We start from the raw sequence: 13,482 nt of genomic DNA on the forward strand, positions 1-13,482 counted from the left end.
ATCACGTCCCCAAACAGGTCAGACAATTCCAGTTGTGAAGCCGCACGGAGGATTTATTAGATCCAGATGGGCTGTGCTCCCTTACAAGCTCGGCCGAGTCCAAAAAACACTGGGCTGGCTTCTCCCATGCAGGCCCTGCTCTGGGGGGAAAGGAGAGAGAGAGAGAGAGAGAGAGAGAGAGAGAGCGGCTGGTCCACCCATTTCCTTTCCTTGCCCTTCCCAGGCATGTCAGAGAGGAGCCAAGCCAACAAAAAAAAACAAAAAAAATCTAAAAAATCAGACCTGCTTTTGGACAGGCTTGGACTCGAACAGTGTGGTAATTACGGATGGCAAGAGGGAAGGTGTGCGGTAGAGAGGGGGGGGAGGGGGGGGGGGCGGAATCATCCCATGCCAACGGCTTTAAGAAAAGAGCCACAAAAGGGAACTAAAAGAAAAATAAACAAAACATATCTCTCTCCAAAGCTCCGGCCCTCCTTTTTCTCACAGCAGAGGTATGGCCGAGGTTCTGGAGTCTCTTTGATGGTGAACAGTGACATGGCATTTAATAAAAAAAAAACATCAGGTCAGCGGGCTGTGAACCGATTGCATCTGTAAGGCCGACGAGTCCTACCTTGGATAACTCGTCTCTCTCTGGATGTCTACCACCCAGCCTGCGAGTCCTTCAATTATTGCCAACAGCAATTTACACTTGTCCTTACAACTCGTTTACACCTGTTTTTCATTGGCCAGACAGACTTCTGGTATCCCTCCACGTCTCTCAGCGGAAGCAGCCGCTGTGCTCCAACGGCTCAAACTGGCTGTCAGGAGTGCAGCTCCCATTGCTTTTTAAAAGCTCTTCTCTTTGCTCTGTGCAGGAACTAAAACAAATCACACCTCTCTGCATTCAGATCGCGTCCTCCTATGTTCTACCGATCACTCAATAAGCGTAGTGTGGGTTATACGGTGTGATTTGGACTGCTTTGACTATCTTGGGATCAGTTGAGAACAGGTCTTGGTGTCACAACTGTCCGATACACAAAGTTTCTTCCCTCAATTAAAGCTACATTTGATTATGTTGCGTTATTCATGTCCATCATGATGATGTTGTGTTTTGGTTTCTATGTGTGTGACATAAAAGAACATGTTGTTGGTCAATACAGAGCACATTCAGCCTCAGCCATAGTTTCTGCTGTGTAGGTTTCTGTGTGCACAAATCTGAAATGCTCAATAAGATTGAATGACTCAGTCGCTCATTTTGGTTTCATGGAGCTGGACTCGGCGATGGCACATCGAGGCCCAGTTCGCCCACGCTGCCACGAGTTATTTTGGACACGGTGACGTAAATCACAAACAATATTAAGTGTCGCAGAAGATGAATCTGCGGTCATGATTCATACGCTCCGATTTAGGTTCGCGAAGCGGTTGCCAAACTTTATTTGCTCATTAAAAGGGCAACTTATTCTTATGATCCTTCACAGGGACCAGCAGCTACTCAGAGATATTTCCAAACAGGTGGAGAAACTTATGAGCATGGGTGTATTTCCTGAGGACAACATAAAATAGAGCATAAACCTGGAAAAGCAGCCCAGCCCAATTAGAAGGATCTGGTGTTTTCTCCTGTTTGTAGTAAAGCAGTGGAATAATATAACATTACACAATTTTGTTTCGGGTGGCCTTGCATATCCCCATAAGAAAATATAAACAGCCGCTGTTTAGGGAATGCCCAAACATAATTCAATGCTTGAGGAGAGTTTTTTTTCCTTCTTTGCAGCTGCCATATTTTGCCATGGCAAGTACATGTCTCAGAAGGATCATGTTCGAGAAACTTTGGCTGGAAGTGGAGTTGATTTACTCCACGAGGGGCTCGAAGTGAGAGGAGCTTTTGTTGCTCGACACAGATTGAGGAAACAGGTAAGTATCAAGGCCAGAACCAGAAAAACAACTTGTTTTTTAAAAGTTATTGGCACCTCTACAACGCAGTAGTCTGGGATAGACAGTTTGAGAAAATAAGACTGAGATGGATAATAAAATGACCGGAGACCTGGGAAGAAAATCAATCATTGTACCAGTTTGCCAAGATACGTATTTTAAGTAAGGCCTGTCGATTCTACACGGGTCAGATGAGATCAGACGTGTAGGATTTACATGCTCTCTAAATGCACTCTGGTGTGTATACAATGCAATGCCAGGGAACCGCCAGCAGTCTAATAGGCAGTAAAACTAAGCCATCGGGAGGGCTTTTGCCTGTGATACGCCACTCAGTGGAAACTTCAGTCAAGTCAATAAATTATTTACAAAGTGACTGTCGGGCCATTTATAGGTTACACAAATTACAAAAAATGCTCTGTTTGTGGTTTAATATAACATTTGGCATTTCATGACTAACAAGCTTGCAGCTTCAGGGAATAATTCAACATTTTAGAAACCGTGCTTGCTGAAAGATGAGAAGATCTATGGTAGATTTTGTAATGTATGGAGCACAAACAGCTTTATAAATGAAACAACATTTGGGCAACTGATGATCAAATTATGGTTAATTGGAGAACCTGATTATTGCCAAAATGAGCACAGGTTGAATGGCATTCCTTTTCGCATCTGGTGAATGTAGCCTATATGCATTGCTCAGAATGAGGGAAACCAATGTCATGTGGATGTGCCAACATTTGACCAAAAAAAACATACAAATAACTTGTAACCCCCTCTGATGAATGCGAGAGCGTCTCCCTCTCTCTCCGGCGAGCCTCTTGATGTGGTCGGTCATTTCCTCCGAGCTGGGCTTGCTGCAGCATGGGGGGTTTGAGTAGTGTGGGAAAAGAAACAGTGTGAAAGGGAAGAGAGGAAGTGTGTATTTATCTCTGTCGGTGGGGCATGATTCCCACTTTGATCGGTCTCCGGACCAGCTCCCTGCCTGGTGGGCAGCAGGAGCCGTCAGGGAGCTGCGTCGGCCACAAGGGGTCCAGCGGACTGGACCTGGACCTGCACCTGTATGAAAGACAACAAAAACACTGCAGCATCCAGAGCAAGAGCAGCAGGTGCATTCACAGCCTTGTTGACCTTTGTGACAATGTAGTTGATTGATAGGTCAGCCCAAAAAACACCTCCACACGCTATGATGTTATTCAGTGAAATGACAACTTCCCTTCTAGCACTAATGAATCAAGGAGAAAGTTTCATGGAGGAGATTTACAGGAAAGGAGATGATATCATGGGGTTTGGTCCCGTTCCGCAGCGATCCATCTTCAACCCATCTCCACGTCTTAGTCACTGAGCAAACAATCCTTCCTTTGCTGTTCTCATTCAACCAAGAGGGGCCGATTAAACGATACATTTTCTGTCGTCTGGAAAATGTTATATTGCATTACAGCACATGCTGCATGTCAACGCCTCCCCCAGAGTACAGACTGAGATTATACAGTTGTGTGTTCACATCGCCGCATTTGTGTCTTCAATCTGCAGGCGACACACACTTGTGTCTGCGTTCAAAGCCGGTTTTCCAAATCGGCGGCGGTGGGGGGGGGGGGTTCCCTTTTGCCAGGAAGTGTGTGTTCCCACTGTTCAATTGCATTCTGATTATTTGGTCACCGTCTCCTGGTGCATGTACTCAGGATTTCCATGTGCGGGTACACCCAGAGCCTCTCCACCTCCGTCTGTGTGCACATGGAGGACGTGGGTCAGTGAGAGTGCAAGTGGCACATGGTAGTGAACGGTGGCCTGGGAGCAGATTAGCTGCTCCTGTGTCTATCTAGTGCTGACAGTTCACACAGGCCTTTTTTTCCACTGCCCCTGGGCGTATCAACACACTGTTTCCCTTCTCAGAGGGCTCTATCTCCTTGGCCTCTGGGCTACAAATGGAGGCAAACTGTATGGAAGGCTCAAAAGAATATAGAGATTTTTTTTTTTATCTCTGTCATTTAGATTTTGTATATTCACATTGTGTGCAAATGGATCATTGAGAGCACATTTTGACAGAAAAATCTCTTTGAAAATAACTCTCCTTCTTGATGTATACCTGAATAAATATGATTGGACTTAACTCGTCCGCTGATAACCACACAGCTGTTAACGAGGCTGTAATTACACAGCTGATGTCAATCAGCTAACGCTGCGCTCCGCTGTGATCGTTTGGATTTAATGTTTCAGCTTCTTCCAATTTGTCCGACAGTGAAAGACACGCGTCCCGTTAATACCTTCGTCGAACGTGTACATGGACTAGGGCCTTGATGGGAAGTGCATATAAAAGAAAATTCATTTTGAAAGACTTAAACGGCACCCCGAGGGATTTTCCTGTTCCCAGTGTTACTCACCAAAGCACACTGTGCGTATCCTTGAGGTTTAACAACTGTGTGGAGTGCATTTCCTTCCCCATAAAACATCTGCGAAGCTCATTTTGGAAACCTGCATTTTTTGTTTACGCTGATGTTTACTCGCCGAGAGGGCCTTTCGCTGGCACGTTGCTGCGGTTTGTTGGCACCGCCTGTTAATAGCGGGGAATAGTGGCAAGAATGTAAATTGCATGTTAGCGTGCATGTATGTCCTTGTGCCAACAAAAGGTGACCCGAGTGTAAAAAAAAAACATGACTCCATGGCTCCGATAGTGGTGAACAACTCCACAGAAGGACACTAGCATAGGATGGATCCCAAGTGGATTAGGCCCCTGGGCACAGATGGGCAAGAAAAAGGCCCCATATCCTACATGGATCCCTCTCCTTTCTTTAATATGACATCTTAAAAGTGAAGATTTACATTTTCAGAAGGATGAAATGCTTTGACTCAAAGCGTTTAAATGTTATAGTCTATGGAGGACTCAAAATGACTTAAGTATAAATAAATAAATAAATGCATGAATACATATAGGAATAAATCAATAAATGCTTAAATAAATGTATAAATAAATGCTTAAATAAATACAGGAATGAATAAATATAAGTTATAAATCAACAGGACATAATTAAATAAATATATTTCTACATTTCTGTATTTCTTCATTTATTTATGTGTCCACACGTATTTCTTCATTTATTCATTTATTCTTGTATTTATTCATGCATTTAATTATTTATTTATTTATACTTAAGTCATTTTAAGTCCTCCATAATAGTCGTGTCATACAGATGTTCGGTCTTTGGGGCCCCTCCTGACCTCTTTGGCTCCTGAACCTTCGTCCAGCGAGGCAGTCGTATAATGGGATACGTTTCCTCATTTCAGAGACAGTTCCCCCACCGAAGCAAACTAACACCTCTGCACTGCCTTCCCTGCATTTCATATCACGACAATCACATTCATATTAATGTAATCATCTTTAGTGATGCTGGCTGACATGTGTTTACTGTGGTTATCCAAGGTCAGAAACATGCAGCTGTAAGCATCCGGTTTCATATCCGAGTGCGTCCCATGCCTTCACCCCTGACCGACTTACTCTAGCCACCCATTAGAGCACCCATCTGCTTCATTTTCTTTATTAATGATGTTCCTTTCCCTTCTATGTCACATCACAGGTTTTCACTTATGGTTCTGGTGATACTCCCGGTCATTAGGACAGCTCAAAGTGTGGGATCCCATCTGGAGTGTCTCACACAAAAGGCTTGTCAGGCCACAGGGGCGGCGAAGGGTCCAGCAAACTTTCAACAGTTGTCTCAACCTCGTCCCCATGCTGCGGAATATATATATATAAATATAAATATAAATAGATAAATATATATATTTTAAAAATATATATATATATATCTAAAAAAAATATATATATATATTTATATTTATATATAAATATATATATTTATATATATATAAGGCACAGAAAGTCTGTAGGTTGTAATTCTCCATAAGGATGGCTCACCGACTGCACAGAAAAAAAGTGGCTATATTATTTGGAAAAGCGTTGAAGGGGAAAATGAATGGATATTCAGAGTGGTCGTATGGGGACAGAGGCAGGCGTAGAGAAGTCATGACAATGGAATGAGCTTCTCATCTCGGCAGAGAAATAATTCCAAAAGCGTGATAAACGTGGAAATGTTTTTCCAGCTTTTTAATAATTTAGACATATCAAAGTGCAAATCATTTTTTTCTCCTTTAAAAAAAAAAAAGGGCAAGAATCCAGTTCTTACTGATCAGCATAAAGTAAATGTTAACATTCGGAGCCTTGACAGTGATGGCTGCACAATTTCCATTTGCAGTCACGCGCAATAATGTCATCGCTTAAAGGGAATTTGACCCCCTCCGTAGATTAGCAATCCCAGAAAGCTTTGCAGAGTGGGTTCAAGCACCCGACGTCACGCGCTCGGGGTGGGAACCGGGTCTTTAATACAGAGTGGCAAGGGTGTGGTGCTCTGAGCTCGGAGACCATTAAACTGTCACCACTCCATTTCTGCGGTGGGACTACAGAGGGATTTCGCTCGTCCTCTGTAGCACTGGTAATGATGCGATCGGCGGTACGTCCGCCACTTTGCCTTGTGTGTGTAATCAAAACTCGAGATTGCATTCGCAGCTACCGTTGAGCTGCAACAAGTACGCGCATGTGGAGGCCATACAGTAATGCAACAGTGAATCATGTCACCAGACTGACTGATTGTAAATCTACAACTCTTTAATAAAGCAGAATTATAGTAATTCACCTAAAACAATTAAAACAGATTAAAGATAATTGCCAGGCATGTCTGCACCGTACAACGCTGGCATCTCGGTTCCACAGTGTGCTGATCGGTTGCCATAGCAGCAGATGTTTTTGTGTTAATCACCGGCAACTTACAGTTTACGGCACACTTAAATCAGGGGTTTCGCTGCAAAGTGCAGTTTTGCTCTTATTACCATGTTATTTTAAAAAGCGGGATGTTGTTGACTAACCTTTCATTTCGTCTCACGGAAGGAAATATCATTTTAATTATGCAACGTTTTCCGTGCTCCGTTTTTTTTTACGAGCGAACCCTTCGAGGTGGGTGGGGATCAAAGATAATTGAGTCAAACTACGCCAACAAAAAAATGAAATGATGTAGCTGTAACTGAATGCATCACCCCTCAGGCACTGTCATCCGGGTATAGCGGGAAGGCAATTATTATTATTTTTTATGAAACAGTCCTGACCTTAAACACGTGGCCCTTGTTGCGGGGATGCTTCTGCATAGCAACAGGACCAGAAGATACAGTAGCACCACCTTGTGTCGTGGCACAGTCAAAAGGTTAAGAGGCCATCTTGTAATCTTCATCAAACACAACATTTTACAGGGAATAGTAGTCACTCGACGGGAACATTAAAAGCTTTAAAAATTGGAAATATTTTAACACGACCTGATCGGAAACTTTTGCTCTAGAGAATTTTGCACGCAGCCGATGACGAAGCCGGGCGGTATGCGGGCATCCCCTTGGCCTTTATGTCTTACGCACAGAGAGGAGTAGAATGGCTTGTGTTGGCCATTCCTCTCGCCAAAACGCAGCCAGACGCTGAGTTGTTCTGGCATAATTAGAACCTGCTGCAGATGTCTGAGGTATTACCTCACTGCAAAGAACACGGCTTCCCCGGCTAACAGACCCAGCTGGCTGGATCTGGACTCTGTTCCACTACTGATCAATGGGGAGCTCCCCGCTCTCGCAGCCACCAGTGGTGCTGTATATTGACCGAATCGAATGGGAGAAGGGGCGCGAAACGGGTCGGATTTGGATCTTCCATCACGCCGAGTGGGGAATATGGAGTTCTCCTCGTCTGTACAGGCCTCGCGCTGATGCTCATCCACGGGGAAACAAGATATGAACATTATTCAGTGGGAGGACTGGGCGTCCCTCCAACACGATGGCCGTTTCTCTGCTATATCAGTGTTGAACACGTGTTCATACAGACACGCCAGGGGAGCCAGTAAAGTCAGTCCCTGCCGCGTAGAATGAGAAATCAAAACTGTATTTTTCCAACGCCATTCGGTAAGTGCTCCGCATTCATTAATGAAGGAATTATTACAGCACTTATATCACATAGGTCTTGCGCTGTCATTGCACAGGCACTATAATGTCTATGCGCACTTCCCCGGTGGCAAAGTATGAGCAGAGCCTCAAAAGTATAAGCATATGAGAGACAGCCTGGGGATCAAGGCCGTCTCCAAGGCCTCCTAACTGCCTGAATCTAAACTTAAGGTCATTCCTCTGCTGCTCCGCCAATTACCCACGCACTCAGCTCTGCGGAGTCTCAGCCAGACGCTTCGGCTGAATTGTTTTCCGGGACATCCTCCTGTGGGTTTACATTGGAAATATGGGCTGCCATCAACTGACATTATTTTCATCAGCTAACGCAGAGGTTGATTTTGTGAATACCAGTTGAGTTAAGTGTCTGTAGCACTGTGGCAATACTTCTTTGTCTGGTTTGTCTCTATTTAAGTAACACATCATGTCCAAAACACACATTTTAATCATTTACGTATCTCAAAAGGAAATGTGTAATAATTCCATGATATTTTCTCATGGATGCGAGACTGCTTTTAGATTTCTGAGACATAGTGTCATTGACATCAGGCACATATTTGCAGACGCCGTTTGGTGGGTTGAGTCACGTCATGACTCGTCTGGCTGCTCCGTAACCTCCGGTCCCCGCAGAGAATCTCATTACAAGGAAAATGGTGGCGATTGTTTTTTTGTGATGTGAGTTGGAATCTTAATACGTCCAAACAAAGACGAGCGCTGCGTCGGAAAGGTTTGGAGGAGGGGGAATTAATATAAGTGCCCAGACATAAACCCAAAAGACTTGAGTGTGTTAGTGGTGCAATCCAGCTCAGCTATCAAAAGGTGTGTTTCGGATTTATTTAAATCCAACTTTTAATCTGTAAGGTAAACTGTAACTGAACTACAGGGTCATCGTTTACATGTGAAAAAAAGTGAATAATTTAATTAGGAGACATCTGTACTCTATTAAGTGGTGAAGAGCATCGATCACCACAAGTCATTTGAAACCCGTGTGCATGAAACGCACACGCATCTGTGTGCACACATTTCCTGAGATCCTAAAAAACATCTCAAAAGCTACTATAATCAATGTTATCATCTTACCAACAGTTTAATTGATTGTATTAAATGTTAAAGGGGTCGCTCGGAGAGACAAACCCTCACAGATTACTCGTCCCCTCGGAATTTAGTATCATTTTAGCTCATTGTTTTAAGGCCTTTTAACACGTTGTTTGGATTTCACAGCCCCCTGAATGCACCATCTTGTTTCACTCTCAGCTCTCTCTTCAGTATTTATACTGTTCATTAAACCTACAATACATTTCCCACCTGACACAAAAAATCTGACCGACAAAGTTAGCAACTAGCTAACCAGATAAAGAGGCCGATATTTCTTCCGGAGGGTGGTGGAGACCAAAACGGAGCTAAAAAGAGAGCAGACATTTTGTGTTTACAGCTTAATTTGCTACATTTAACTTAAGCACATATTGGGTTAAAGAACCTGGACATGAGTTATGACTTTCTAAATATATTTTGTTATCACATAACTTTTCTAGCTCTTTGTCTTATTCTTACTGCTACACGTATTTCAAGGAATCCCTTGTTGTTTTCTTTAGCGTACTTCAGTTAAATATCTGGCAACGATTTTGAAGAAAAATAAGTACATATACTATATGGACGGTATGTGTAATGCCAAATTCCCTGCAGTGCAAAAATAGTTAATTTCAGTCTATTTTATTTTAAAAATGAACATACTCCTACATGTTCCAATTGAAAGCCCCCAGACAGAGCGTGTCCGTTTTGATTTATGGAGAGGAAATAGTTGCGTTCTCCTTGCGGGTGGGCCTGTAAAAACCATGTCCCCCCCCCCCAACCCTCTGGTGTGGCGGCCTTGTGTAAGCTGCAGCGTAAACCCAAATCACAAGAGGTCACCATCTCCAACAGTCAGTTGCAAGTCTTAAATTACAACTTGGTCACTGCAGAGAAATATTCCCAGATGTAGCTTCAGTTTGAGGGGTGAGGCGGAGAAAAGATACTTGATCACCCCAAACACTCTACGGAGGACAGGTCGCTCCTTAAAAGCACAAAATGGAGTGAATCCCTAGATCACCAAGAAGGAAAGAGAATCTGATGGACAACATTTACTTTAAATGATGTGCAAGACAACGGCACTTATTATGAGGGAGTAATGTGTGAACTGATATATTTGGGTAATAATAAAAGCAGACATGGTGTCATAGTTGAAGCAATTTACTGCTTCTCTGGTTCTCAAAACCTTTTTAAATGGACTGTAAAAATGCTGAATGTGTCCCATGAATTTAATGAATCGATGTCGGTCATAACCTCTCCAAAGACCCCCGAGGAGAATGCGTCAAGAGCAGGCGTGCACATATAAAAACCACAACAAAATCATGGGATATGACGTTGCAAAATAAGGGATTGAATAACTTTATTCGACACCTGGAAAAGAAAAATTGGAATGACACTACGCAGTGGGCATATGAAACGAAAACAATCATTCAAGAGGGTTAATCGGGGTCTACAGCCATGAAGAGAAATACTATCACAAAGCACTCCAAGACGGTTCAGATATGGTCCAAGTAAAGTCATTTTCTCGAGGATCGTCGGTTCCAATTTACTGCTTACGCAAAACTGTGACATCTACGTTGACCCGCTCATTGGGGAGACATGACGCAAGTCCGATTAGGTGGTTTTGGTATCGCCTCAGTAGGATTTTCTCGCATCGTCGTTGAGTTAAGTGCGTCTCCGCTCCATGTGGACCCCGATGGCCCGAGCTGCTTCATCTGACTTTGCAACTGACCCAAAAAAAAAGGTACTTTTCATCAGCTCTCAAAAGTTCCGTTAGTGGGTGCTAGCGCAGTTAGTGACCCACCAAAACTCTGGTCTTTCACTCAAGAATGAATGCAAGTCCGTCTTTTGTTGTGTGATGTGAACAAACTGGACTTTAAAAAAAACGGATCATTACTTCTTGCTACTTTCTAAAAAAAAAACAACATACAAATAGTTAAGTGATGAAAACGTGAATGAAACGACATTTCTGCATTTGCTTACTACTCTTCTTGCTCCATTGCTGTAGCATACAATGGTGCAGATAGTCTGAACGCTATTGGTTGGTCAATGCAGATGAGAAAAGACTTTTCTAAGAGATCATACACAGTCAAAGCCATGTTTTGACATCAAACCTAAAACAATTGGTTTACTTTGAAACCACCTCAACATAACGTAAGTTCACACCCAGCGTCACGTTGTGCAACATTTCCGAGGGCAGTGGCAGAGACTCAGGAGCAGACGCCACACACGGGAATCTGGCCCTGGACTAGAAGTAGAGTAAATACACAAGGGAACGAGACACAGGTGGAAACAATCAGGGCGGGGCTTGCAATCACACAGGTGAAAGGAATGAACAATCAGGGACAGGGCAGACAATCACAAGGACAGGAAGTGCAGGGAAACAGAGGACACAAGGACTTCAAAATAAAACAGGAAACAAGACACCAAAACCCAGACCATGACACCCAGAGGTACACTTTGTATCATCAAAGACTTGGTACCTTTTATTGATATCGATAATGATGCAGTACATCTTTGGCATTGTGTTTGCTGGCTGCTCTTGACAAGAATGCAGCGGCATTGCAAAAGTAATATGCTCATATCAAAGTGGCCATATGTCCCTTAGCAGTCATTGCACCACATTAACTACATGTCGGCCAGCTGTTTGATTAAAAAGGGAAACTCTCATCATATATGATCCTGTTTGCAGATGTGAGCAATATTTAATCATGCCCCCCCCCCCCCTAATTTGGAGATTAAAGCTCACCACTAATGACAGACCACCGCAGTAATTTATGGATCTCCCTGGAGTCTCGAGAAAACCACAGGAAGGAGAGGAGAGCGGGGAGTGACGCACTTTGTCATATAAATAGACACGGTGAGTCCACCTCATCGCTCCCCAGAATGGAAGGAATGTCTTGACATATCCACCCCACACATACATAAACTCGTACATAGACATAAAACTTCAACACAAGAACCTGGAACTAATTCGCAGCCGTCGTTCTAGTAAAAATAATGCTTATGAAATGTGCTTTTAATCACAGTCACAATACAGTTATTCTTGTCGCTCCCTGCAAGCATAAAGGAACTTCTGCATTGCAGAGATGGAGAAGTGACAATAATACAATGTCCCCCTTTTTATATTGTCAACAAGAAACAAAGACACACTTCCTTCACAAAGCCGTCGTGAAGGAACCCGATTGGACTGTTAACCTTATTGTGAGTCAAATCTATCAGGTGAGTATGGCAGTGCAAACCATACGGCCTTCCCTCCATTAACGCCATGGCATTATACAGGATGTCAAAAAAGGCGTGCTGCAAAAAAAGAATGACATAATAAATATTAACACTCAATTCTACCAGGGGAGGGTTTAATCAAGTACATGGCATCACTGTTAACCAGAAGTACCGGTGTAATAACATCAATGTGATCTTTTACGTCTACTGATCTGAAGTGTCTGGAATCTAAGAGTTGGGTCCCGAGGTTATATTTTTCTGCCTGTTTTTGCCAGCATCTCTCCCAATAAGCGAATAGCTGAACGGTTAGTAAGCGTTCACGATGAGTGGCGGCGCTCATTGCACTGTGATTGATTGACTGTATTATGAAGTGCAAAGCCAGAACGAATCGTAACCATTGTGTGACTGTATTGTTCCAACAATCTCACACATCAGATCCCGTCTGGAATTGTTTTTTGGGGATAAAGCCGAGCTCCTTTCTCACAAGGAGAAGAAGAAGAAAAAAACGAAAATATTCAATGTTTCTGACTCCTCTCCAAACATTGGTCTACCACAGGTGCAAGTTTTCCATACCAATTAGTTGGTGCTCCACCCACAAATTTTTCCATCAAAAATAAACTGGGAACATATAAAGAATGCACATCAAAATGGGAGTGATTGTCTTTGATATTCACAGCTTTAATTGGAACCAGGCAGCAGAATCACCGAGCCCCTGTTTTGACGGCTCCATGGTTTCCATCAGTAAAAAAAAAAGGGGATTCCTGAGTGGTATCCTGAGGAACACTAGATTTCCTTTTCAGAGGAAAACCAAACGTAACACGTCATTGTTTTACTCTGGCTTCATGGTCAATTGGTATTCCTGCTTTTTTCTTTCTTGCTGTACCTGTAATGGACACTGGGTCAAAGGTTCACACTCCTTCTGTCTGCCACTGACACACGTTGCACACAAGTCCAATAAGCGCCTCACTCGCATATGGCCGGGCCTCGGTAAACATCTGGTAATCTTTGCTTCAGCTTCTCAATCGCTCACCAGGCTCTGGTCTCGCTGTGTGTACTCAATCTTCTCCAATTACACGGTTGCGGGCTGCTCCCCTGAGGTTACGTGGACAAACCATTTGGGATTGCGGAAGGAGTTTCCACAAAATAGGTGTTGTCCAAAAATTCCTCGCAGTTATGGAAATAAACCCGCAAAAAGAGAAGGCGATATAGCGACGAGTGGAGAGCATGAGTTTATGGCCGTGCCTTTGGGATCCTTTTTCCCTTTTTGTTTTCAACTTT

This window comes from Pseudoliparis swirei, chromosome 8 (assembly GCF_029220125.1).
Source record: "Pseudoliparis swirei isolate HS2019 ecotype Mariana Trench chromosome 8, NWPU_hadal_v1, whole genome shotgun sequence".
NCBI classification, from domain to species: domain Eukaryota; kingdom Metazoa; phylum Chordata; class Actinopteri; order Perciformes; family Liparidae; genus Pseudoliparis; species Pseudoliparis swirei.